A 26,612-nucleotide genomic window follows, 5' to 3' on the forward strand; every position below is an offset into this window, starting at 1 on the left:
ATCATACATATACATACATATGTTCATTTTCTTTTTCATTATAGTTACTACAAGATATTGAATATAGTTCCTTGTGCTATACAGTATAAACTTGTTGTTTATCTAGTTTATATATAGTAGTTAGTATCTGCAAATCTCAAACTCCCAATTTATCCCTTCCCACCCCCTTCCCCACTGGTAAACACAAGTTTGTTTTCTATGTCTGTGAGTCTGTTTCTGTTTTGTAAATGAGTTCATTTGTCTTTTTTTTTTTTTGAAGCTTCCACATATAAGTGATATCATGTGCTATTTTCCTTTCTCCTTTTGACTTACTCTACTTAGAATGACAGTCTCCAGGTCCATCCATGTTGCCACAAATGGTATTATTTTATTCTTTTTTACGGCTGAGTAGTAGTCCACTCTATAAACGTACTGCAACTTCTTTATCCAGTCATCTGTTTCCATGTCTTGGCTATTGTAAATAGTGCTACTATGAACATTGGGGTGCATGTATCTTTTTGAATTAAAGTTCCCTCTGGATATATACCCAGCAGTGGGATTGCTGGATCATTTGATAAGTCTATGTTTAGTTTTTTGAGGAATCTCCTTACTGTTTTCCATAACGGCTACACGAAACTACATTCCCACCAATAGTGTAAGAGGGTTCCCTTTTCTCCATACGCTCTCCAGCATTTATCCTTTGTGGACTTTTGAATGATGGCCATTCTGACTGGTGTGAGGTGATACCTCATTGTAGTTTTGATTTGCATTTCTCTGATAATAAGTGATATTGAGCATTTTTTCATGTGCTTATTGGCCATTTGTATGTCTTCACTGGAGAATTTCTAGTTTGGGTCTCCAAGAATGGAATTCTTAGCTAACCATTTCCACGTTTCCTCTTGCTTATACTTTCTGGCCAAACCCCTCCTGTGACAGAAGGAACAAGAAGACTTGCCACCTATAAGTCTGCATGTGCATATCTTTTCATCATATGTGTAGGATTGTTTTCTCCATTTACTAAAGAGAAGGTAGAAGGTAGGCTATGAAAATTTATTTTGATTTTAAAAATTTAGAATTTTAGAGCTAAGTGAAATAAACCAGACCTCCTGTAGGAGATAAAGTTGAAACCCAGAGAGACACAGTGACCTGCCCAAGTGCACACAGTCAGTTAGAACCAGATCCATGGTGATCTCAATGATGGGAACCTGTCTCTCTCATAAAGGAAGGATTTGTTGCCTTTGCTGCTGGGAGGCAGTTGGCAGACAGCTTTTAGCTGTCAGCCTCTTAACCTTCAAAGAGCAGCCTCTCCTAGGGACAGACTCCTCCTGGGGCAGCCCATTTCCAGTGACTGATTGAGGTGGAAGCAGAAAAGCTCAGCCTTTTGACCTAATGTAGGACACCTGGACTGGCCATTTTAGCTCCAGAGCTCCCCACAGGGTTGACTGAGGCTGTCAGGCAGTCAGTGGGGCTGGTTTTTCCCTATGCTTTCTTCTCGTCTTTTTACAAATGTTGATCCTAAAATCACTACTGAATGAACACCTTGCACACAAACCTTCATCTCAGAGAGTTCTAAGAGAACTCAATCTTGAATAAGACCTAAAACAAAAATTGTGCCTAAAATAAAAACTGGTTCCTGCTAAAATGTCCATGCTGGAAGTATGTGTTTGAGTGTGTGTGTGTGTCTGTCTGCCCATAAGTATAAACACGTATATACACACATATGGATACATGTATATATGTATTTCATACCTCCCCATTTTCTAAGAATTTCCTATTTTGGGGGAATGAAAAAACATCTAAAATTTTTCCTCATATGCACTGTCAGGCTTTTGCTTCTCTAGAGAGGTGGTGCTCATCTGGTCTACATGAATAATGGATCTTGCTTTGGCGTGGTTTAGCTCAGTGTGTGCAGGATTTTGTAATGCTGACCTCACATCCTAGCAGCAAATGAGTGAACATCGAGAAAGCAAAGGTCATGAGAACCACTCAGACCCCTGCAATCTTCCACCTCATCTAGTGACAGTGACCCCAGAAAACCAACCAATAGTCACCCTTGTTAAAGCCAGAGCCATATACCACACATCAGAGGAACTGCGGGATCTCTTCATATTTTCCACATCCCCACCCTCTTCATGGTTTCAGAATCGCACCTCTAGAGGCTGTTGGACGCTCTGTTGGCTGAGGCATCAGTAGGAAAGCAGGCGCTCCTTTGTGCCGCCTCAGCTGCCAGACTTCCCTAGCTTCTTAGTAGCCCTCGCCTCACCTCTTACCCGTCTTGCCCTCACCAAGCTTGTCCATGAGTCAAAGGCAATTGCACCCCACCCTCCGCCCACCCTGGGCGATGTGTATTACTTCTCATGCCTTTCCCACATCACTGGGTATCGTCTGCCAGCTGAGTGATCTTGGGTAAGTCTCAGTGTCCTAATGTGGCAAACGGATCATGGTTCCTACCTCACAGGGTGTTGTGAGGACTGAATGAGATCATGTTGCGAGAGGCCTCGGCTCTGGGCTTCACCATGGTGCCCGTCCGACCCCAGCTGTTCCTTACAGCCAGTCACGCTCCCGATCCAGCCCCTCTGTGCTGAGTCACTCCCCCTTCAATCACTGTCCTATCCCCGCCTCCGCCTCCTCTCAGCAAATGAGGGGTTCATTCATAACCTTTCCTCTGTTTTTTTTTTTTTTTTTAATTCAGAAGAAACCATGAGGTTATACAATCAACAGGAAAATAAACCCACATGTCTGGTGTGGCACTTCAGTCAGGCCCAAACTCACTTCACAATTAATCTCATGTTCTGAAGGATATCTTTACCGATTATTATGCCTATGAAAAATAGCCATACATTCTAAAAGAGTCTCACAAACTTGACATTTGAAAGGGAATTCTAAATGTGTGCCGCATTTCAACCACGTTGCAAGTAACAGCGATTTTCAGGTCTCGCCCGCTCCTTCCATTTATAGCCCGTGGGGTATTGACACAGTGACATTTTAAAGCCTTTTCATTTTAAGCTATTCCTCTTTGAAGATTTCTCACCACCCTCCCTTGCCTATTCCCTCTTAAGAATGAAAATATCAGTGGGATAAGGAAGCAAATAATATAACAAAAAACAGAGTAAGTTGCATGTTTGATGAACAGATAGCATTGTCGGTTTAGAGAAAGGACAGGCTGCTGCCTTCAGACACGTGGCCATTTCATAACTCCGGAAGGCCCAAAATTTGTTTTCAGTGGGAGAATAATCAGGATGGAAAAAGAGAAAGAGGAAAAACATATGAGGAATAAAAGATATTAGGAAGATATTATGTTTAAAACTATAGTACATCTTTTTGTAGGAAATCATCCTAAAACCTTGAAAGATGATAGATATGGTTAAAAAAAGCAACAGATGATCAAGGATGTCTCTATGCCCTTGGGAATGGCATCTACCTTATAAAACATATTTTAATGCTGTGATGCTTTTTTAACTTTTAAATTGTTATTAGTATTATATTTTATGTGGGTGAATTTATCAGGGTCATCATTTGGGGCCGAATCCTATCCTTCAAATTTCTAATAGAAACTCCACAGAATAAAGATATGTTAAAGTTTTGACAAAATTCACACAGTGACAACATAGGGCATCTTTTCCTTACAATGTGGGTCTTTGGTACTTCTGCCAATGAGAACTAACATTTACTGGAACGTTACTCTGTGCCAGACACTCTAGTCTAAGTATTTACCATTTAACTCACTTACCTTTCTAAATCCCCTTGTGAGCCGGGTATTTCCCTTTATGGTTGCAAAATACTTTACTCTTTACAGTTGAAGAAACCAAGGTAGAGATGGGTCTGGTCTGGGACACAGCGATCTCTGCTTCTGGTTTTAACTCTGCCACAGCTCGTAACAAGACCTTGAGCCTCACAGTTTCAGCCTATCAGTTTCTCATCTGTGAAGTGGGGACACCCCACTGCATCATCTCAAAGGACTCTGCTTCCTCTAAAATATCCTGAATTTGTGCTTCTATGTTTTGTTTCTTAGAAAGTTGGATGTTGGAAAAAGTAAAATATCTTTTTTTTAAAAAACAGAAAGCAAATAAGGCTATTACAATAAAAACCTCACTATTTGTCTGAAGGTATTGAACTGTGTTGTCTGCAGAGTTTATCTTAGGAATGACCAGTTTCTATGTCAAGCAAGAAAGAATAAGGAACTGTGGCTGAGGAGGTCACTACTTCAAAAGGAAAAAGAAAAAGAATATATATATATATATATGCTTAGAAGAGGGTAGGATGTGAAAAAGACTTCAAGGGTAGGTAAGTGAGGGCTATAAGAGAGGGGAATTGAACACCACAACATATTTTTCCTTTTAGAAGACCATCTGCTGAAATTCTGAGCTTGAGAACAAAGTGGGATTTGAAGGATCGGAAATAAATGAAGTGAAAGAAATGCTGAGAAATCTTTCGACGGAGCAATTTCTAGACAAGAAAGGAAATCATGTGACTTGCCCTTCTGGTCCCCTAAAAGTATGCAGGTTCTTGGAGGGCAAAGGAGGGTTTTTTTGGCTGAAAGAATGTGATTCAGGCCCACAAGAAACCAAGGAGGGGTGGAGGCAGGGTGGGTTGCAGGGCAGGGGAGGGGGGCTTGGTGGGGAAGAGGCACATGTGGGGAGTGGGGCACTCAGGCACTCACTCAGGAACTGGGATCAGAGAAATAGTGCTGTTTCTGTCAGACAGAATGAAGAATGAGCATTTAAACTGAGAAACTATAGAATGTGAAAACTCTTGAGACCTTATACATCATCTACTTCTCAGGATGCAAACACAGGCCTGGGGAAGTGAAGGGACTACAAAGATGACTGCTCTTGGAATCAATGCCTTGAGGATTAAAAATGATATGAATTTTAGAAACAAAATTGACTCTTAGAAAATATTCTCTTTTACTCTCTTAAAATACAGGAATCTTTCAATAAACAAACTATGTTTAACATTGAAAAAAAAATATGGAACTCACACTAAGAAGAAAAAAAACTTTCCCAACAAAATCACTGTGTGAGTAATCCTTGGGTCCTTCAGCAGTCTGTTTTGAAGGTTATAATATTAATTTATTATGTCTTCTAAAACTGCTGATACGCTGTTTCTAGGTAAGAAATTTTGAATCAGCTGCATGAACAAGCTTCTTTACTGTTTTTATAATGTCTAATTTAGGACACCATTAATAACAGAAGACGCTCAAAACATAAGCATGAAAGAAAAAAGTTTTTTAAAAACCCTATCAAACAAACCCAAACAACCCTCCTTACAGGAAAGCAGCTGTGATACAAGGGCCCAAGAAACAGAAGCAAAGGAATAGAAAATCTACCCACGGTTATTTTTAGCAGTTGTAATTTTAAAATTTTATGTGTTAAAAGTAAAAAAGAATTCCTCAGAATGGAGATTAAGATTCATCACTGAGAAGGAAAAATAATGTATGAGTTTGCAGTGACTTAAAGAGTGGTTTAATCTAGCTGCCAGATCTATGACCTACTATAATTGTCCATGCCTCACGTTTTAAAAAATGGCAAAATGTGCACATAATAAAGTGCTTTGGGAGTATTTTTTATGATTAGAAACTGAGGTTCTGAGAAGTGAGCCAGGCCTCGGGTTCTGTCTTTTAGAGCCGTATGGAGTCCATTGCATGGATCTAGGGGATGGAGCTGGGGTATTTTTTTGTTTCTTCTTCTACCTTGAATCAGATTGTTGCTAACAGTTGGTCGCTGCCTTTCTAAGACGAACCAGTTTCCACCCATTTTTTGGCTTCCGATTCCTTGTGAGTTCTCTTGAAATTAAGAACCCCATGCTCTTTAAGGAGGCCAGGAAAGAAGGGCACAGAAACAGAAAGGACCTTCGCCTTCTTTCCCTTTAATTAAAAAAAAAAAGAAAGAAACTGAACAGCCCATGGGCCCCTGACCTGCAGGGCGTGGTGGGTGGCATCTGCACCCTTGCAGCGGGAGGGAGCAGGGAGGGGCATGGCTGACAGGCTGCTCTTCCAAGAGGCTGCCATCCGGCTGCTGCCCCTGAGATTTCTCACTGTCAGACCAAAGGCACCCAAGAGCTGACCACAACCAGCTGAACAGTCCACCTTCAGAAAGGGGGTCTCTCCTGGTGGCCTTGAGGACTCCACTGGCGTAAGAATCAATAGGTAAATGCTTGAGTTGGTATTGGAGCCACTTCAGCAAGCCTGATACCTCTTGGTAAATGTCCTTTCTGAGAGTAGACCGACACGCCAGCTTACGTCGTCTGTGGCTGCCAGGCGGCGCTCGGGCCGGAGGCAGTCGCTACCCCTGTACGGTCAGGCGCTTTCCTGTCCGAGAAGATGTCCAGACACACTGAAGAGCAGTCTGGAGTTCCTCCTTTGCAGACTTTACGATGAATTTCAAAATTGTTTCGGAACTGCTTTGGAGGATTCGGAGCTTATCATTCTTATTAATTAATTAATTTCTTCATCTCCTCCATCACTTCATTCGGCCCCCATTATCTCTCCTCTGGATGACTATGACAGCTCTAAAGGAGTCTCGCTCCCTCGGATCTCTCCTCTTCTCCACCATCCAAAGAATCTTCTCAAAGCACAAATCACGAATCTGACTGTGACCCTCGCACGCTCAGAGCCCTTCACTGCCTGCCTACTGCTAGTCTTCTGATGGGCGTCGGGGACCACTAGAATCTGGCTCTCCCTGTCCAGCCTCTCCCTTCATCACTTCCCTCTTCCCACCACACAGGGCTCCATACTTTCTCACTTGGGCCCGCCCCATTCTGATTTGCTGGTGCCCGGTGCAGACTCATTTTCAGACGTCAGGCCTGACGTCACTTCCTGTGAGAAGATTTCTCCGACCCCTCTGTCTGGGTCAAGCGTCCCTCTGCTGGCTCCCCCAGCCCTTCACTTCCAGGCACGTGCACTTGCACTCGGCTGTACACTCGTCCGTCAGCCTCACCAGAGTGTGAGCTCCTAGAGGCCCGGAGCTGGGTCTCATGCTCCAGGCCCCGGAGGCTGGTCCAGGGCTTGATACTTGCAAGAACTCAGCACACGTCTGGGGCATGAATGAAGGGTTTCATCGACCCCTGGAAGCAGGAGGAGGAGCTGCCTGCCACTAGGAGGGGATCTCACTGCTCTTCCATTTTCCTTTCCTCACTGAGGCCAAGAGGGTGCCAAGACTCCCTCGGCAGCCAGGGAGAGGGTGAGGAGAGGGGGCCTTTGTTCCTCCTCCAGATGGCTGGAGCTGGGATGGAGCCCAGCAGCTGTGTTTGGGTGGAAGGCGAGAGGACAGATGGCCTGGTGTCTGTTTGCAGACAGCCTGAGAGGCCGCAGCCCTGGCGCGAGGCACTCTCCGAGGTGGACTCCGCGGGACAGTGGTGGAGTCAGGCAGACGCCAGGGCAGGCCACTGGGTTGGCATTCACTGCCCCAACACTGGCCGGAGTGGCTGCTGGGCAGCAAAAAGAGAACCCTTCGTGCACAAGACCCTGGTGTTTCTATTGATGGCTTTTAACGTTTCGCTTCAAACAAAGCTTTCCTATATGAAAACTCTCTTAATTACTATCATTTAAAAATTGATTTAACACAAGCAAGCCTCATTAGATTTCAGTTTTGCTTTTTGCAAATTTTGGCAGCTGTTGAATTATTCATCCAACCAATACTGGTGGAGGGGGGAGTGAGCGGAGGTGGAGGGGCTTCTACTCAAAATGTTTAGAACCAGTACGTGATACAAGGCCCAGTAATCTGTACCAGGGAAGCAGCCACGTGTTTACATACTTAGATCAAAATAAGCTCGCTGATATCCTTATATCATCAGGGAATTCTTTTATTTAAAAAAAAAAAAAAGGGCAGGATCTTCCAAGGGCCAGAGTGAGAGCTGAGGGCAATGTTAGTACCACCTGGCTGACTGCGTCTCCTCTCCTGACCCAGTCACTGCCAGTCAGTCCAAAAGGCAAGGCACAGTGTCACACTTGTGTCCTGGGGATGTGCGTGTGGTTTCCCTAAGATGCCAACTTGTAATGAACACACTTACAAGACAGCCCCCTCCAAGTGTATGATTCTTTGATCATTGATTTTGATCATCTTTTTCCTAATTAAGCAGACAAGCCATGACTTAAAATCACTTTTTAGTTTCTGCACGTAGTAGAGCAGAGCCTTTGAAAGACAGACTGTCATGGTGCTGTCCCGTAGCATAGGTGTACACTCTCCACATCCCACTGCCAAATAATTTTTAGTAACAATGAGGAACCCAGTTCCACCCAGAATCAATTGGGGGCATCCCAGTGAGGAAAGCAGAATTGTCTTCTTCTCTCCCACTACCTTGTCCCCACCCCTAAAATGGATATCCGCATTTACTAGATGAGGGAAACCCTCTAAAGCCCAAGCATTGTAATATCCACATTGTTTAAGGCACCTGTAACAAAGCAGAGTTGCGGCAGGAGGGGCTTCTGACTTCCTTTCTTGTGCCTGGCACTTTAATGTTTTCTCACCGAAGGTTCTTGGCTACCAGATGGGCCTTAGCCTAAGCTGTCCAACACGGTAGCCACTAGCCAGCCACAGGCAGCTATTAAGTAAAAATTTAAAGTAAGTAAAGTTAAATAAAATGAAATAGTCCCTCAGTCAACACTAACCACATTTCCAGTGCTCAGTGGCACAAGTTGCCAGTGGCTACCACACTGGGCAGCACAGATACAGAGCGTTTCCATCATCACAGAAAGTTCTGTGGGATAGCACTGCTAAGACTATTTAACTAGGCAACTCACTTAGGCATCAGTTCCAGCTTGCTTGATTTTATGACTGAATTGACCCGTTGTTTGAATTTGTTAATAGGTTCAGTTGGGCTAACTGTGCACTCAGGCAGCTGTTGAAGAGATAACAGAAGTGATTTGTTCCATAAAATGTCAACGGTAATAGTGAAAGTATGAACACGAGTAATAGCGGACATTTACTGAGGACTTGTGATCCAGCCACTGTGATCCAGCTAAGCACTAGATCTGTGTTACACCCTTTGCAACTCTATGATTATCCCAGTTTAACAAGAGAGAAAATTAATCACAGAGGTGGGAAGTCTTTAGCATTCGTCTAATCTGACCCTCTCCATTGACAGAGCTCAGACTCTGGAGTCAGACTGTCTGGGTTCAGTTGAGTGACCTTGAGCAAGTAACCCTCTCTGTGCCTCAGTTTTCTCATCTGTAAAATGGAGGAAATGCCAGGATCCATCTTAAAGATTGCTGTGAAAATGTAACATGAATAGTTCGCATAGACTACTAAGGACCTGGTAAGTATTAACTGCTTTGATGATTTATTACAGGTAAGGAGCATCCAGGGAGATTATAGACATGCCCAAAGTCACACAGCTAATACCAGCCTGGCACTCTTTTTGTTATACTTGCATTTAAATCACCTTGCCCCCCCCCCTTCCACCTTCCCACACACTTACAGCTAGCCTGCCTCCTTACATCATAACCACTTGGCAGCCAACTATTAACATCAGGGTGACATCAGCACTTTTCCACTGGCAAAGTGTGCAGTGACTGTCCCATGGAAGCAGCCAATTTCCAGGGTTTTCTGGCTTGGTGAAATGTATGATCTCCAAGGTCCCTGTCACTCCCAATGTTCTTGGAAGATTTGAGCTAAGGAAGCAAAGCAGTTTTCTCTGTTAGGTAAGAGAGAATAAATCTTTTGACACAATTGTCTGAATCCAAGATAAGACTCCTTAAATTTTTCTATAGTAGGATAATAGTTGAGGGAGTAAAAAAAAGGAAAGGAGAAAAACTTCTTTAGCCTGGCTCAATCCCTGTGGCCACCTGCACAATTTATCTATGCAATAAACCTTTCAGGTCTTAGTTAACATTCTGTGGGTGTGTTACTGTGGATCCCAGTTCCAGGCTCGACCTGAGATACTCTGTTTGGTTTATTCCTCTGTTGATCCAAGATGCTAATATTAGGGTATTGCAACTCACTGAGGATTCATGTGTTTGGGTCTCTCTGCTTTTACCTGGAAATTTGAGGACTGAAGAAGAAAATTCTCTTATGCGCCAGCACCAAATGGCCAGGCAACTCTGAGTAACTGATTGGTTTTTATCTGTGTACATGTAATGCACAGTATTTTCCCCTTTCTCACTGGCTGCTAGGAAGCTCAGAACCAAATTTGCAACCTGTTTCTAGCAAACTATACTGTCCAATATGGCAGGTTTGGTACACAAACCCCTGCTTGCTAGTTTTTTCATATTTTTCCCTACCCTTATCTCAATTCTTCTATTATTTTCAGCACAACACCAGATATAGGATATAAATAACAAAGATGATTTCTGGTGTTACTTTAAGAGCTGAAAAAAAGTCCCCAGAGGTCCCAGGCTATTCAGTTTTAGTTAATAGGTTGCCAGGCACTGAGAGGGAGAATGAGGAGTGAGTACCACTGGGTACAGGGGTTCTTTTGGGGGTGATAAAAATGTTCCAAAATTAGATTGTAATGATGACTGAGCAACTCGGTGAATATACTAAAAAACCACTGAATTGTACACTATAAATGGGTGAATTTTATCGTATGTGAATTATATCTCCATAAAGTTGATAAAAAAACTGTAGGAGTGGAGAGATGGAGAGCACGTCTTAAGAAAGCCCCCGTCCAGGTAGTCCTCTGCCCTACAAGGGGGCTGCGCTGCCTCTTCCCTCCGTTGGAAAACCTACACTTCATTATGTCCGCTCTCAGGTCTTGGTAATAATGTCTATATTTAAAGCAATCTCACCCCAGATTTCTGAGTGTGCTGATATATTGGGGTTTTTCATAGGTTGTGAAACCTCAGAAAAATTTCCAGACCAAACCTGACTGAATGCGCATTCCATCTGATGCTGCGAGCGCGCCCTGCGCAGTGTTGGCAGTGTGACAACAAGCCGGCGAGAGTTGGGTTAAAATAGTTATGGGAGTACAGGTGAATTGGCACTTCCTGTTTTTCACACCTAGAGCCCATGGACATCTGCAAAGCCAAACCAGCAATAGCGTTTCACAAACTTCGCTTTCAGGAAACAGCTTTCTTTCACTTAATAAAAATGGGCACCTACTTCTCTGTATCTGTTCACAAAGAGCTGACAGTTACTATTTGCTGCTAAATGAGACACGGGAATCTGTGTCAGGTTTAGATAGATATCGATGCCCTTAACTTAAAGATGAATTTTTTGTCACAAACAGAAAATTTTAGATGTAAAAAGAATCACCAATATGTGTTTGCAGTTTAATTGTTCCACCACAATATGAAAAGTCCTAGCTGATGGATTTGTTTTTTCCAAAGCTGGCTTTCTGTGTGGATGGAGAAGCTTGTTACTTGTAGGGTGTCATTTGCAACTGGCCAGCTGGGCTTTCTCAACCCTCTGCTCCGGGCCCTTCCCGGACTCAGTCTCCATCAACTGTGACTGAATCACACAGTTAAACGCTAGCTATGGCTCTGTTTCTCTTTAATATATAAACACCCTTGGGAGGAGAAGCACATTTAACACTTTAGAATCATCAACACCTTAGCTAACCAGATTCCCTGAGTTTCTTTATCAGATCTCTTTTGTCTCCCTGATAACTTGGAGCAGCACCTGGAAGAAAAAGGGGGTGGGAATTCTGCCTGGGAATAAAGAGGCAGAGAATAGAGAGCAAAGGACTGGGTATTTTTAGAAGGCCTGGCTGAGCTCCCAGCATCAACAGTTACTTAGTTCCGAGCCTTAGTTTCCTTATTTATAAGAAGTGACTAACAGTGGTGATGACATCTGCCCCGTCAGTCTCACAGCTCAGTGCTGGGGTCAATGCAGCTGTGAAAGTAAGAGTTTTATAGCCTCCAAACTGGCCTTTGCAAATGTGCGGCCCAGGGAGCACTTAATGAACCTCCATGATGTGCTGGACACTGTTGAGGGGCCCAAACAGACCACTGCAATTGCACACAGACCTGGAAGGTCCTATTTCCTACAGACTTCCCGTGGAAAACAGTAAATGGGTCTTTTAAAGATGTTTTCTGCAGTATCTTGTTATGAAATTTTTCAATCATATGTATTAGTTGAAAGAAATTTACCATGAGCCCACATTCCCACCACCTAGATTCTATCATTAAGATCGTATTATATTTGCTTTATTTCACACTTCTCCATCTATTCAGGGTTATCTTTAAAAGTGGGTTTGCCTTGCCTGCCACTTACTAAGATAATTTGTCCGGCGACCAGCATGTACAAAGGGGGAACCAAATAAAGCTTTTTTTGGCATCCCACTTGGGGCTATTATATCTAAGAACCGCAACTGCCAAATACCCTCATCCCTTTCCAAAAACAAAAACAAAACAGAAAAGATAGATTCGGTAAAAACCAGTAATATCTTAATGGTCCCAGTTGCCCACGCCAGGTAAACCATGCCGATTTTCACATTTAGGCAAGAACACCAAGGAAGGAAACATAAGGATTTTGTTTTTGTTTTAAGCATCATTGATGTGAACAGAGAGGGAGGATGTATTTTTTCCAGAAAAAGAAAAAGAAGAAAAAAGAAAGGAAAAGAAAAGAGAACAATTTGTCTATTATTGAAAGTCCTGAAATAAAACAAAACCTAAAACTACAAAAAATTTAAAGAGCCCTGAACATTGGTTTAAACTGTGAGCTCTGCACTTGAAGAAATACACAAGGAAAAAGACAATCTTAAAACAAGTAAAGGTTCATCTCCCCAACAATGGTTTCTGTACCTAAGAAAGAGAAGATTCTGGAACACTATAAATTGGAACAGAAGGTTTTTGGTAGATAATAATAAACTCCTCGCAATAATGTTGAGCTGTGTCTCCCAAACCTAGCCTTTTGAGTATCCTTTCACTATGCTGGCCACAGCTGATTATCTCCTGTGCTCTTATTTACTTATTGTTTTTCTTTAAACTGACTTGGTTTTTACCTGAATATATAGATCTTCAAAAGAAACCTTATATTATTTCCAAATATGGAAACTCAATATTATTTGCCATACACTCACAGTAACTTCAAAAATAAGAGCCATGAAAACCAAACCGTGTTATTAACGTCTACCTTGATCCTGTTCCTTGACAGAAGCTCTGAACTTGGGCCTGTCCTTATTAGAGAGTTGTTAAAACATTCAAGTGGAAACTTTCTTCTTGATTTACTCAGAAGGACTGAGGAGGTAATTAAAAAGAAAATTAATTTCTCAGTATGTGATTCAGCATTCTATAATATTGCCTCCTTGTGCTATTTTGTGTACCACCATGGTACATACTCCACGCTGGGGATGGTGTTTAAAAGTGTATAACACACTGTCTTGGCAGTATCTTCTGTGATCCTCCAAATCCTGCTTTTCTTTGGAATGCAGTCAAGATTGTTTGATTCTTGATTTCCTCAATTACCAGAGTGCCTTTCCTTACAAGTGTCCATTACGCAACAACCCTAGTAATTCAAGGCAGAGTTATGTCATAGCTTCTCCTCCATCCTTTATCCCCTGAACATCTCCCGTGTTTGTTATTCTCCAGTCATTTCCCCGCAGCTCCTCATTCTCCATCCTTCTTTGACCTGTTCTCTGTCCTGGAGATCACCACCTAAAGACTGGCTTGGATTCAGCTGAAAGAATCAACAGGAGAACATGGAAGCAGAGGAGGAGGGTGGCCAGGAGATTTCTCACCCCACTCCCTGTTTGCTTGGTGGAACAGTTCTGGCAGTATCCTCACCCCCCTACAACTATGGTACCCGCAGGGGGCCCTGCCTCCACAGTTCTAGCTTTTACCAGCTTCTGTGAACACTGTTTCCTCACTTTGCTCCTTCGGGCCTAAAGGTGATACTGACATCCTGTTGATGATGATCAACAATGCTTTCACCTTCCTTGTTTGATCCCTCCGTCCTACTGACAATTTTGTAATAATTTCTTACTAAACTACCTTCATATAAACCATTTAGGTTGGGGAAATTTTTGTTTCTTGCCAGATTCCAAGTGATACAGATGGAAAATTTTCACTGCATATACTTTTGTACATGGGTTTCCATGTGCTTGCAAAAAATACGAATTTATTTTTAATCAAAGAAATAACAATATGATACACTAAAATTTGTGAGACACAGCTAAAGTAGTGCCTAGAGGGAAATTTTTAGTTTTAAAGAAGTTTGACAATTAATGGTCTAAGCTTCCATCCCAAGAAACTAGAAAAAGAAAAGCAAAGAAAAAAAGAAAAAAAAAATACAGGAAATAGAGACAGGAGCCCTTCATACGGTGGAATATTATATAGTAATTTTTAAAAGCACATAAAACAACAAGAGTGAATCTCACAAACATTGAGGTGAGCAAAAGAATCCAGACCCCAAAATACTACACACTACAGGATTTCATTTATGTGAAGAGGAAAAGGGTGTAGTTCAGTTAATAGCAATTAATCTCAAATGTACACAAAAGTAACACTTGTATAGAACACAGACAGAAAACAATCTCAGCTATTTAAATGGACATGATCAAAGGAATTAATTGTACTGACCATCTGAACTCAGTGCCTTATAATCTAATCACCGTCCGATGCGGGAGACAACAGGAGCGTGATGTTCTTAGAAACTCATAAAAAGCTTTCTGAAAAAAGCCTTCAGCAAACATTACATATCAGACCCCTGTGGTGGAATAATATTTTAAGATATTAGCCACTGGGCCCCAACCCGGGCCCCTGGGTTTTCCCATGGCCCTTCCTCCCACTCAAGCTCAATGCTCTTTGCCTCGGGGTAGGAACGGCCCAGCAGAGAAGGAAAGAAGCCTTTGTAGTTTTAAAAGACTAACCCACAGCAGGGACCAGAAAGAGCACAGGGCATAGGACAAAAGATTCCAAAGAATACGTAATGACTCAGCCAGTTTTTCCCACCCTCAAAACCAGCTTTACAAAATTCCTTGGGTGGGTGGGAGAAGAGGACTGAAAGGAAAGTGTGAAAAAAAGCGGGACCCAAAGAGGGACCTGGCACCTTGCCCTCCCCGGGCTGTGTCCTCTGGGTGGAGGTCAGGGGAATGATAGAAACCCCAGAAAGGTTTGAGGGATACACAGACATGTCTATTCTTATTTCCCAGTGGAAACCTGAGGGGGTAATAAGCCACCCCCATTTATCCTGCACTGGGCAAGCAGCAGTGGCAATGAATGGAAATGGTTATGTGGGGTGTCTGGGTCGATGGGCCTGCAGCAGCCTCAGAGTACTCCTTCATGCTCCCAATCAGAAAAGGGAGATGCTCCAAAAAGTTGACCCTAAGGTGGGCTGGGAGAAGCAAAAAGAGCCACACTTGGAGAGGCCCACAGGGCAGCAAGGGAGATGAGTTAACAGCACACGTGTGGACCAAGGGGAAGGGGACACTGTCCATCTAAGCAGATGCCAGCCTAGTCCATGGTTCCCAAGAGTCCAATGTCCCTTCTCAAAGCCTCCTGGAACTTAGACTCAATCTCAGAGAGAAAGGGGAACCCTGAATTGACTGAGATTAAGTTTCTGCCACCAGACAGGCAGATAGCTAAAATATGAATCCAGTTAAAGAAAAAGAAAGAAAATGATGTTTCTTGTGCAAATGGGTATTGTCCTGCAGTTTGTACACATTAATGGTTTTCTAGAGTGCAAGGTTTTGTTTGTGGTGTATTCTAATTCCCTGCTTATACTCTCAGAAGCAGCTCAACCAGACTTATCTGCTTTTCCCTGGGCAAAATGCATTTCCCTCCAGCTCTAGGGCACTGTGATGCTGCAAAAGGTTGGGTGAGGGGGCCTCACTCACTTTTAGAATATGTGGCAACAACAAAAAAGCATAAACACGTAAGGATTTTCAGATTTCCTCTCCTAAGCTCATTAAAGTGGATGCTGCCTTTCCCTGTTGAGTATCCATCAGTAGGGCTCTCTGAGAGACATCTGCCTTTGCCACTGAGCTCTGCAGAAGTCTTTCTATCTCGGAATTGAGAGGCAAAGGGGAAGGTAGAATGAGGGAATCTCGTTAGAGTCCTGGGGAAGGAGTCCGTTGTTGGGGAGTGGTCGCAGATGCGCAAGGTGTGAAGCAAGTGGATGGAGAGGAAAAGGTAGCTTTCCCAATTCTTGCTATAGACCAGGTATGGCCTTCACTGTGTTTCAAGCAGTAAAAACTTCAGCTACTTTGGAATTACTTTTAGATGGTTAAGATGGTACCTCTATTGGCTACAGTTTCTATAGGAACACAATGACATGGGAGCTAGAGGTCTTAATAGTAAGCAACAGGGAGCCATTCCCTCCAGTGGATTTAAGCCTCAATATCATTAATTACAAGGGGTGTGGGAAGCTGACAGGAATTGCAGGGAAGGAGGAGAACTGGGTTTGGGGCTCTGTATCTAGACTCATCTGAAAACCTTTCCACTTCTCACCTGCTTCCTCTCAGTTCTCTGCTTTGCTAAGTTTGCTTCCAAGTCCGGGGCAGGTGTGTCTGAGGTGTCGAGTGCAGGTGGTGAGCCTGAGATCTGGAAAGTGTGAAGCTTCAAGGTAGGGGGTGGGCCTTCTGACACCTTGACCCAAAAGGAGGAGGAATTTCTCCAGACATTAAAGGAGGTCATAGGGTGGGGAGTCAGAGGATGGTGCCTACCACTGAGGTCAAGTATCTCGTAAACCCCGACTGGGGCACCAGGTTTATTCTGAGGTGCTTGTTAAAAGTGCAGATTCCATGTCTCTTCCTCTGAGCTACTGAAACAGAATCAATGAGAATGGAGTCTTGGTACCAACAAGTTTTTAAACAGCATCCCAAGCGATTTTTATGTACCTTAAGATTTAACATAACCCCCCATGAGCTCATGGGCACACCTGATGATCACTCTAAAAATCAGCATATGTTGGAAGCATTGTGAGCTTCCCACCAGGTAGCTGAGAAAAAAAGTGTAACCCTCTATAAAGAGTATGACTGTCTATAAGAGTACAGTTCTCCAGTCTATGGCTTCAGAACGTAACATGCTTCAGTTTGAATCCCAGTTCTACCCTCTGTAGTGCTTCCATTTCAGCAAAGTTATTTCATGTCCCTGAAACTCAGTTACTTTGTCTGTAAAATGGGACAATGGTAGTATGAACCTGTAACCGGTAGGACAGGCTATCTTGCTGTCACAAACAGCCCAAAGCCTCAATGATTTAATGCAGTAAAAGCTTGTCTTGTTCCACAAGTGGGTGCAGATGGATGGCTTTCCAGGGCAGCTCTCTCTGAACATCTGGGCTCCTCTCATCGGGCACAAGTTGGAGTCCTTCGCTTGTTGTTGTATCGATGAAGAAGAGAGAGCAAAAAGGGACCGTGGGATATCACATGGGAGGCTGGAAGGAGGCTATAACGTCTGCCAATATTCCAGTTGCCAGACGTCTGCTGTTATGACCAACCTGACTCCAAAGGCGGGGCTGGGAAACGCTACAAAGGACACAAATTTGGTAGAACACTAACGGTTTCCACCACAACCATCTCATAGGACTGTCACGAGCCACACGTACGAAGCACCTACAAATATTTTCATTCCATTTTGTCTAGATTTTCTTGGGTTTTGCTTTAAGTGAGGAGAATGTCACACAGCAGAGTTTCCCTGGTTTTATTCACCACAAATAAAGGTGCTCACAAGCTTCTGTTCCACTTGCTTCCCTGTGCAGCCTGGCGCTGGGACTGGTGACTCTGACAGCCAGCCGGGCCGCTCTTGCCCTCAGGCTTTGTGGTTCTTGGAGGAGGTGTTTTTTGAGCAATCTCAGCGCACTAAGATCTGTTGCACATCAGTAGCGCTTCCAACTCCGTGACATTGTGGACCAGGAACTTTTAGAAGCTCTTGGGCAGCCTGACTTCCTTGTCTTGTGGTTCCCACAGCCAGTATTGGGCATGATGATCTGGCCCTTGAATCTTTTCTGCCCCCTGTTGGCAATACCTCTGAGTTTCTTCCAGTTACACTTAATGTTGGTGTATTGGTCTGACTGGTGCTAGATGAACTTCTTGGTCCATTTTTGGTGATCAGGGGCTTCGTGAGAGTTCTGAGGACAACCGTGATGCCAAATAGGAGATGGCTGCTACCTCAGGAAGAGAGAGGAAGGTGATTTTTTTGGTTTCTTCTTTAAAAAATAAGTTTGGATACAAAATTAATCAATATTCATCATAGAAAACTTATTTGGTACACATAAGCAAAAAAAGTAAAATAAAAATCACCTGTAATCTCACCACCTAGAGATAATAGCTATTAAAATATGAACCTTTTATTTTCTTTTACAAAAATAAGATTTTATTACACTTATCCACGTAGAAGCTTGTTTTATTCATTTATTTTTTAACATAATGGCATAGTGTAACCAGTTTGGGCTGTCATTCCATGCTCTCCCTCATCATCATTTTCAATACCTATGAAAGTGAGTGTTATAGTCTACAATTTTTTTTAACATGTTGTTAATTGTTGGACATTCTTACTATTATAATCGACACTGTGATGACCATTTGATGCTAAATCTTTGTGCACATCCTTGGCTATTTCATTGTTAACCTGGGTTTTTCCACTTCCTTTAGTTCCCTGGGTTGGAGCCAGGCATACATAGCAGAGAACACCTGGCTGGTCACGCTGCTCACTTAATCAGCCGTGCAGATTGGAACTGGTGGAACAGGTTGGATGTATTGCTATAAAAACCAGCCAACCCCAGCTTTGACTCTTAAAATTACTCCTGTTCCCTGCAGATTATGTCCCCAACTCAAACGTTCTCTGGCACACATAGTGAGGGAACTGCCTCGTGCGTTATCTCATGGTCTTAAAAAAAAACACTGTCATCCTCACCGGAGTCCAGAGGAGCCCCTGGCAGCATGGGCTTGGTTACTATTTATACAGTATGTTTTATACGTGCTGGCAGGTGCCAAGTGTATTAAGGACAATGAGAGTCACTTGCACGAGGCATATGGGATCAGGATATAAAATGATTTGAAGTCTTTTTTTTTTTTTTTTGGTACAATGTATCTTCTTATATAAAATCTACAGATCTGCTTCCAAACCGAATTTTTAAATATCTGGCAGAGATGTTTCACAAGAACTATTCCTCTTCTCTTAGATCTTTTCTCAGACTCATCTCTGTCTAAACAGGGCTCAGACAGAGGTTAGCAAAGCTCTTAAATGATCGTACCATCCCCTGTTTTTAAAATGCCCCAGCCCCTTGGCTGCCCACACAGGACGAAGTCCAAACAGACAATTTCCTTGTTTGGGGCCGAATCTGGCCCCAAACCTTCCTCTGCAGCTTTATCTCCTGCCTGTCACTCCTTTCCTAGTGAACCACTGTGGATTATAACACTTTGTATCATAACTTGTTTAAACATCTGTCTCCCCTTCCCCATAATTTATCTTTTAACCACAAGATCTTGTGGTTAAGGCGCTCCTCCCCTCTGTTTATGTCTAAGAATCTAGCACCTGGTATACAGTAGGCAATCAGTAAATGTCTGTCATAAAATGAATAGCGAATACATGATAAGAAGGGCTAGCACTTGCTGTGCCCTGAGAGCTTCACCTGTGTTACCTCACTGAGTCCTCACGACAACCCATCAACCTGGTACTCTCACCACCTCCGTTCATAGGTGAAAAACGAAGACACAGAGATTAAGAAACTGTCCAACAGCAATCAATAGATGGCAGAACGGGGTTTGAATCCAGGCAGTCAGGTTCCAAAGTCCTGGTTCATCACCTACAATGGATGAAATTTACTGTAGACTAACTGGTGTTAACCGTGTCACTGGAACAGAGATCACACGTGGGGAAGCAGTCCCGTTTTCTTGATGGGTGCACGAGCTTATAGACTGACTACTTCTACTTAAATTCTGTTCTCACCATTTAGTAGCTTTTGGAGTTTGGGAAAGTTATTTAGATTTTCTCAGCCTCTGTTTTCCCATCCATAAGTGGCCCCCTCCTAATGAGATTATAGAGAACATTAAATGATATAATCCTTATTAAGCGCCTGGCATATCACAGGAGCTCAATAAATACTGTACACGCATAGCTATGATTGCCAGATCATAACACTCATACTTACTGCTATTTGCTGTCCTGGAGGGAATATTTCAAATACCTTGGCAAACAGGCCACTCATTCTGTAGTCACCTGCTTTGCACATGAGTCTGTGTGTGTGTGTATGTGTGTGTGTGTGTGTACTGATCACACAACATGAATATGAAATGACAAGGTCCCTAATCCACCTAGAGGGCTTCCCACATTATGTTCTGTATCAGCCATATCTGTTTCAGTTTTCCAGGGCAGCACCAAACAGGGCTTTGATGTCATACTGCCTGACAGCTCTCAGGGACCCTCTAGTTCCAACACTCCATCAGTCAAAGATTAAGACCTCTCCCAGACCTCAGGCAGACATGAGAACTTGGGGGTAGAGCAAAAGTTGGAGGCAGCTCTACCCAGAACCCAGAAAAGAGCTCTGCCTTCAACCCATCACTAATAAGACGCCAGCACACAGCACCACCCAAGCCTGTTTGGGCTCAACCTCCCAGAGACTAAATTCTTTGGGTTCTTCTCCCATCTGGAGGGGGCTGGGTGGAGTTTGCCCATGATCCCATACCTCCCTCTTCTTGTTTTATTTCTAGTGGGTCTAGGCAGTTGTGCCCTGAAAATATATCTCTGCCTGGAAGAAATACAATCTCCTTTCTTTCATCACCAAAATTCCAGTTTAAAGCTGAGAGTAACCTGAACTTCTGAAAAGTAAAGGGAGAAATCGGTCAGCACAATTCAGAAAGATGCTGAGAGAAAGAGAGAGGCAGAGTAAACAGCATGAAAGCTTCTCAAAGATGAGGCAGCAACAGCCCAAGGCAATGATAACAACCAGTAAGCACAGAGCCCCGATCTGTACAAGCAAAGCTCATAAAAACCAGCCAACACCAGCCTAAATTCAGCCTCGAGTATTATTAGTCAGACTAATTGGTGAAGAAAGGGTTTGGGGGACATTGTAACTTGCCTAGGATCACACGAGTCAGTGAAGAGCTATCAGGACCCACAGTGTTTCCTCTGTCTTTTCAGAAGACGTGGTTGCTGGGAGGATGCAAAGACCCATGGAATGTTAGTGTTAGAAGGAATCTACCCAGCTCTGCCCCCTCGTTTCTACCTGGGGAGGAACTAAGGGTCAGAGTGAATCCATTTGCCCAAGGTCACAAAGCATGACTGCCTGTCCATCAGGCCTAACACGGTGTGGGCTGCATGGTGGAGCTGGGACACCCCTGGTGTGCTGCAGAGTGGGAAAGAGCATGTGGCAGGGTCTCACAGGAAATGTGGCGTGTTTTTCTGCCCACTTGCACAAGTCAATTTCATTTTGGACCCCGTATGTGGAGTTAATTTTGCACCCAGAGGAGAGACTACAGGGTTCCCAGACCAGAGAGAGAAACTTCCAGGGCTATGCTCCCCAGGTAACCAAACAGATGGAGGAGCCAATCAAGTTGCCAAATACTGATGTGGCCATTCTTTTGCTACACATGACTACGGATTATTAACATTTTCTTAGCAAGAAAAGAAAGGGCATCATTTTCAGGATGCTTCTTGTAACTCACGCTGAGCCCTTATCCTATGCGGGCAGAATTATTTAATCCTCAGCAACACCAAGCAGTTACTGTTATCCCCATTTTAAAGAAGGGGAAATTAAGGCACACACAGAAAAAAGGTTAAGTAACTTGCTCAAGGCCTTGCAAACAGTAAATAATTTAACTTCAGAACCTGACTCTTCATCTTGATTATCAACTTTCTTGTAAAACTGCATATTTCTTATTTCATAGCATGGGTTCAGTCATTCTTTTCAAGTTCTGTTCTCTTTATCAAGTCTTAAATGAAAGTACCCCTCCAGGGATTAATGTTGACTAACGCCTGAACCAAATCTGTTTGTAACAGTAGAGCTGATGGTGTTCAGTTAATTTGCTGTTCTTAAAAAATGTTACTTTGACAAGACTTTTTTTTCAGTTTGAATAGGCTATATGCCACATAACCAATGTTAGCATGCTGGTATATTTCCTTCCTGCCACTTTTCTTTTTATTTAACATGTGTGGAGGAGGAAAAACTTTCTCCTGTACCCTCTTATGTTTAGCGTCTGGGGACCTGCAAATTAAACTGACAAAGGACAGATCAACAGGAGAATAAAACCAAGTTTATTTATGTGTGCAATATGCGTACACACTGGAGAATTCAGTAATGAGTAACTCAACTGGGTGGTTAGAATTGGGGGCTTATATACCATTTTAACAAAGGCTGATACATTCGTAGAGAAATGCAAGACAAAGAAAAAGGGAGTTGGGCTCCTGGCAGTGGTAAATTGTGAGCAGGAAAATATATGGGGAAACTAATGGAAAATAAGTTATTTCAGCAAGACTCGTCTGTGCAGACCCATCTCAGTGCTGGACTTTCTGTCTCCAGTGATAATGGTTGTTCTCCTCCTGGTCCAGGAGAGAAGAGGGGAACACTTTCACAAAGGAAAATTTATATCCTGCTTTTAGGCAAATAGTGGGAAGGCAGAGAGTTCTTTCTGTGTTTGCTGCTTCTTCATTGTCTTCAGCTCGTAACAATTCTTATGCCAAAGTGGCATATTTTGGGATGGCCTATCCTGATTCCCTTCACAGGATAAAACCTGCAGGGAGCATTCAATTTCTTATCTGCCTCCTCCTCCCTCACTAGCTAATGTATTGTTTTGTGTGGCTATGTAGTCTTTATGACTTTTCAATGAATAAATAACATTTCATTGAGTAGATCCATCATTATTTGATCATGATGATAAATAAATAGGGCACATAAAGCCCTATGATGAGATATTTGGGCCATTCCCAAATTCCTCATGTTATCAACAGCTGCAGTACACGTCATCTTTTCTTTACTTACTGAATATATTTTATTCTAGGTTAGCAGAATTTTCATTCTCTTAAGGAAGCTCAAAGCATGGTTTATATCTTTGTGAGTGTCAATAGGGAGACTTAGCTTCATGAGCCAACCCAGAAGTCTCAGCCAGTTCAGTGAAGAACACGAAAGGTCTGCATAAATCAGTAGCAACAAGAGGAGCGAGTTGCCACACCAACCAAGAGAATATGTACAAGTGATTTAGGAAGGCTGGAAACATCACCAGGGCACAATGTCCCAGCTGGAGAGACAAGTCTGGTATCACAGGGAACACAGGCTACCCAGCTGCACAGGGGCAGTTTTTCTAAACATGACAAGTTATTCATGAGTCCCAGATCACTTGGGGCATTCTCAGTTCCCTGCAATAACCAAAAGTCACTGCACACGTGCACAGACACACACAGTCTAGAAATGTCCGTTCTCCTGCTCATTCATGTAGCAGAGGTGGGAGACCTTGGGATTAGGAGGCAGGAAGACCTCAGTTAGGATCTCGGCTTCAACCCTGCCCACCAAGTTGACTCAACATGACTATTTCCCGGCTTCCTCACATGCGAAATGGGAACCACATTTAAGGGAATGATTAAGTGGATTTTTTAATGAGCGCTTTAAAGACCACAGAGAGTACAAAAATGTTAGCTCTCACGTATTGTTAGATCATTTAGAAATGCTGGCTTTTTTCCATAGTTATCACCCATCTTAGGGGCCGAGGGTAGAAGTGATTACGTATCCATAGTCTGGTATTTTATATTTCCTTAACAGGATACTTAACAAGATAGTTCAAGATTTTTCAAAAGGGAGATATGGATAAATTGTTTATATCTTCTGCTTTAGGAGATTCAAAAGAAAGAGTGGTATTTTCCCCTCAGCCTGCCTGTGGTGTGAGAGTCTGAGCCACATGCCTCCAGGGCCTGACCAGCTTTCCTGATGCTAAGCCCCTGGAAGACCCCACCCCCACCCCTGGGATCCCTGTAGAGTTTTGAGCTTGTAAACCCTGCATTCTGAGAAATCTCGATCAAATCTTGGGAATCTCTCTCACCTCTTTGTCCATATTAAATTAGTTGCCAAGCACATTAAATTCAGTTGCCAAGTTCTTTCGTTCTGTTCTTTCAATTGAGTGTCTCTGCTCTAGTCCCCCTGCTGCTGTCCTAATCTGTCCCCAGGACCTCTTGCTTTGTCTAATGTCATCACCTGTCTAGTTTTTCCTCATTTCAAGCCATCTGACACATCACTGTCAGAGACTGATTTTATTGCTAATGACATCCTTTGCCTCAAAATAATCTACTGTCTCCAAGTTGCATGATGAATTAAGTACTGAACTATTTTAACATGATATTCAAGGCCCTCTACAGAATATCAATGTAGCAGAAACTGCCAATTTGTCCTCTCCCTTCTCCTTAATGAGACTCTGTTTCCTTACTGAATGTTAGCCAGACTGCATGGCAGTTCTGAATAAGGACTACATTTCCCAGCCTCCCTTTTAGTTGGGGAGCCATGTGACTTAATTCTGCCAATGAAATGTAAGACGTGACCTGTGCAACCTCTGGGAAGTACCTTAGGGAAGAGACCCATGATTTTTTGCCCTCCCCTTCCTCCTTCCTGCTGGCTGGGATGCAGACGTGGTGGCTGAAACTCAAGTAGCCATCTTGAACCATAGATGGAAGCCACACACTGGGTATGACAAAGCCTGGTTCCCTGATCCCATGGAGACCACACCGGTCCTAAATTGACTGTCTTGGGACTTGTTTTATACAAAAAAAGAATAAACTTCTATCTTCCATTGTTTTATTATACTTTCCCAAATATGCATTTTTAACAGCTTTATTTTGGAATAATTGATATTAAAAAAAACTGCACACATTTAATGCATACAATTTGATGAGTTTCGGACATATGCATACACTTGTGAAACCCTCACTGCAGTCAAGGTAATGGCCATGTTCAGCATCTTCAAAAGTTTCCTTGTACCTCTTTGTTGTTGCTATTGTTGTCATAAGAACACTTAACAGGAGATCCATCTGCAACACATTTTTAAGTGCATAATACAGTATTCTTAACTTCAGGCGCAATGTTTTTCAGTAGATCACTACAACTTATTTATCTTGTATAACTGAAACTTTATACTAATTGAACACCTCACCATTTTCCCCTTCCCCCAACACCTGGCAACCAGCATTCTGTTCTCTATCTCTATGAATTTGATTATAGTAGATACCTCATACAAGTGGAATCATGCAGCATTTGTTTTTCTGACTAATCTCACTTAGCATAATACCCCCAGATTTACCTATGGTGACATATATGATAGGATTTCCTTCTTTTTTAAGGCAGAATAATATTCCATAGTGTGAGCATACCAAATGTTCTTTATTCATTCTTTTGTTGATGGGCATCTGGGTTATTTCCATATCTTGGCTATTGTGAATCGTACTGCAGTGGACATGGGAGTGCAGATTATCTCTTTGACATCTTGATTTCAATTCTTTTGGATATATACCCAGAAGTAGGTTTGGGGTCCAAATATGCATTTTAATAAGTGATTTATTGGGATATAATTCACATACCACAATTTTCACTTTTTAAAAGTGCCAGTCTTCTCATATACTTGTCCCCTATCCTTTGGACCCATAACTTTTTCATTTGTTACAGTTGGCCTTGTTTCATATTATTATGCACCTGTCACATCTCCTCTACTCAAATCCTGTAGTACCTGGCATTTTTAGGAGCTCAGTTGTTTTAAACTTAAGACTTTATTGCTGATTATATTTGTGAACATATAAAAACATTAGTTAAATTCAAATTCCAAGATGAACAAAATCAAATATATCTGAGAAGCCTGTATATAATACTTTGATTTAGTTCTAGAGAACAGGTATTCTTTTCAAGCCAACACATTAAACTTAAAGAAGTTTAGCAATATTAACATAATATAATTCAAAACAGGATCGTATTTAACAAATTTGTCAATTGTTCTTTCATTGTGCAGATTTTAGTCTGGGTCCTGATACAGAAGAAAAGGGGGCACCTCTTAATGGTTAACAAATCTTAGCAATCCCAGTTTGCAAATGAGGAAACTAAAGCCCATAATAAGAAGGTATTATTTCAGGAAATGGTACCTCATCATTTGATATTATCTAAAGACTTTAATCATAACCAGTTTCCTGCAGCTCTGAGACTCTTACTTCCCCTACATCAATCAGCACTTCTCAGAATGTGGTCTACAGAAGACTACGGAGGCTTGATCCACATATGGATTCAGGGGCTCCACCCAATTCCTATGAATTAGAACCCTTAGGGACGGGGCTCTAGAATATGCATTTTTAATAAGCTTCTCAGAAGATTTTTATGCACATTGGAGTTTGAGGACCTCAATTCTGCATAATTAATGATACATTAAACCAAATTATCTCAGCCCTCATTGAGTGTCAGAAGCTCCATGGAACTTGAATTACTCTGTTTCTGGGCTCCAGTCCCAGATATTCTAAGTCCGCCAGCTTTGAAGATGACTCCATTCCACTCCCACTTAACTAAGACTCAACTACCCAGAGGTTTGGAATAATTGCTGAGTGGACTATGCACTTGGATGAAAAATCAGTAATTCATAAAATCACCTAAGGCACTGAATAACACCTGGAAATAGGTAAGGTTCGTTTATGTTCTTCATGCTAAGCCATCCCTGTATGGAAGAAAGCTGGAATACTATATATATGGAAAGAGTTTCAATAGGATTGTGCTGACTTCCCAAAGACCACCAGCAAAACCTGTTAATCAAGAAAAACTAAGCTTCTTAGCCTTATGGTAATAAGAGAGAACATCACCCTGACAGAC

This window comes from Camelus ferus, chromosome 1, assembly GCF_009834535.1.
Source record: "Camelus ferus isolate YT-003-E chromosome 1, BCGSAC_Cfer_1.0, whole genome shotgun sequence".
NCBI classification, from domain to species: Eukaryota; Metazoa; Chordata; class Mammalia; order Artiodactyla; family Camelidae; genus Camelus; species Camelus ferus.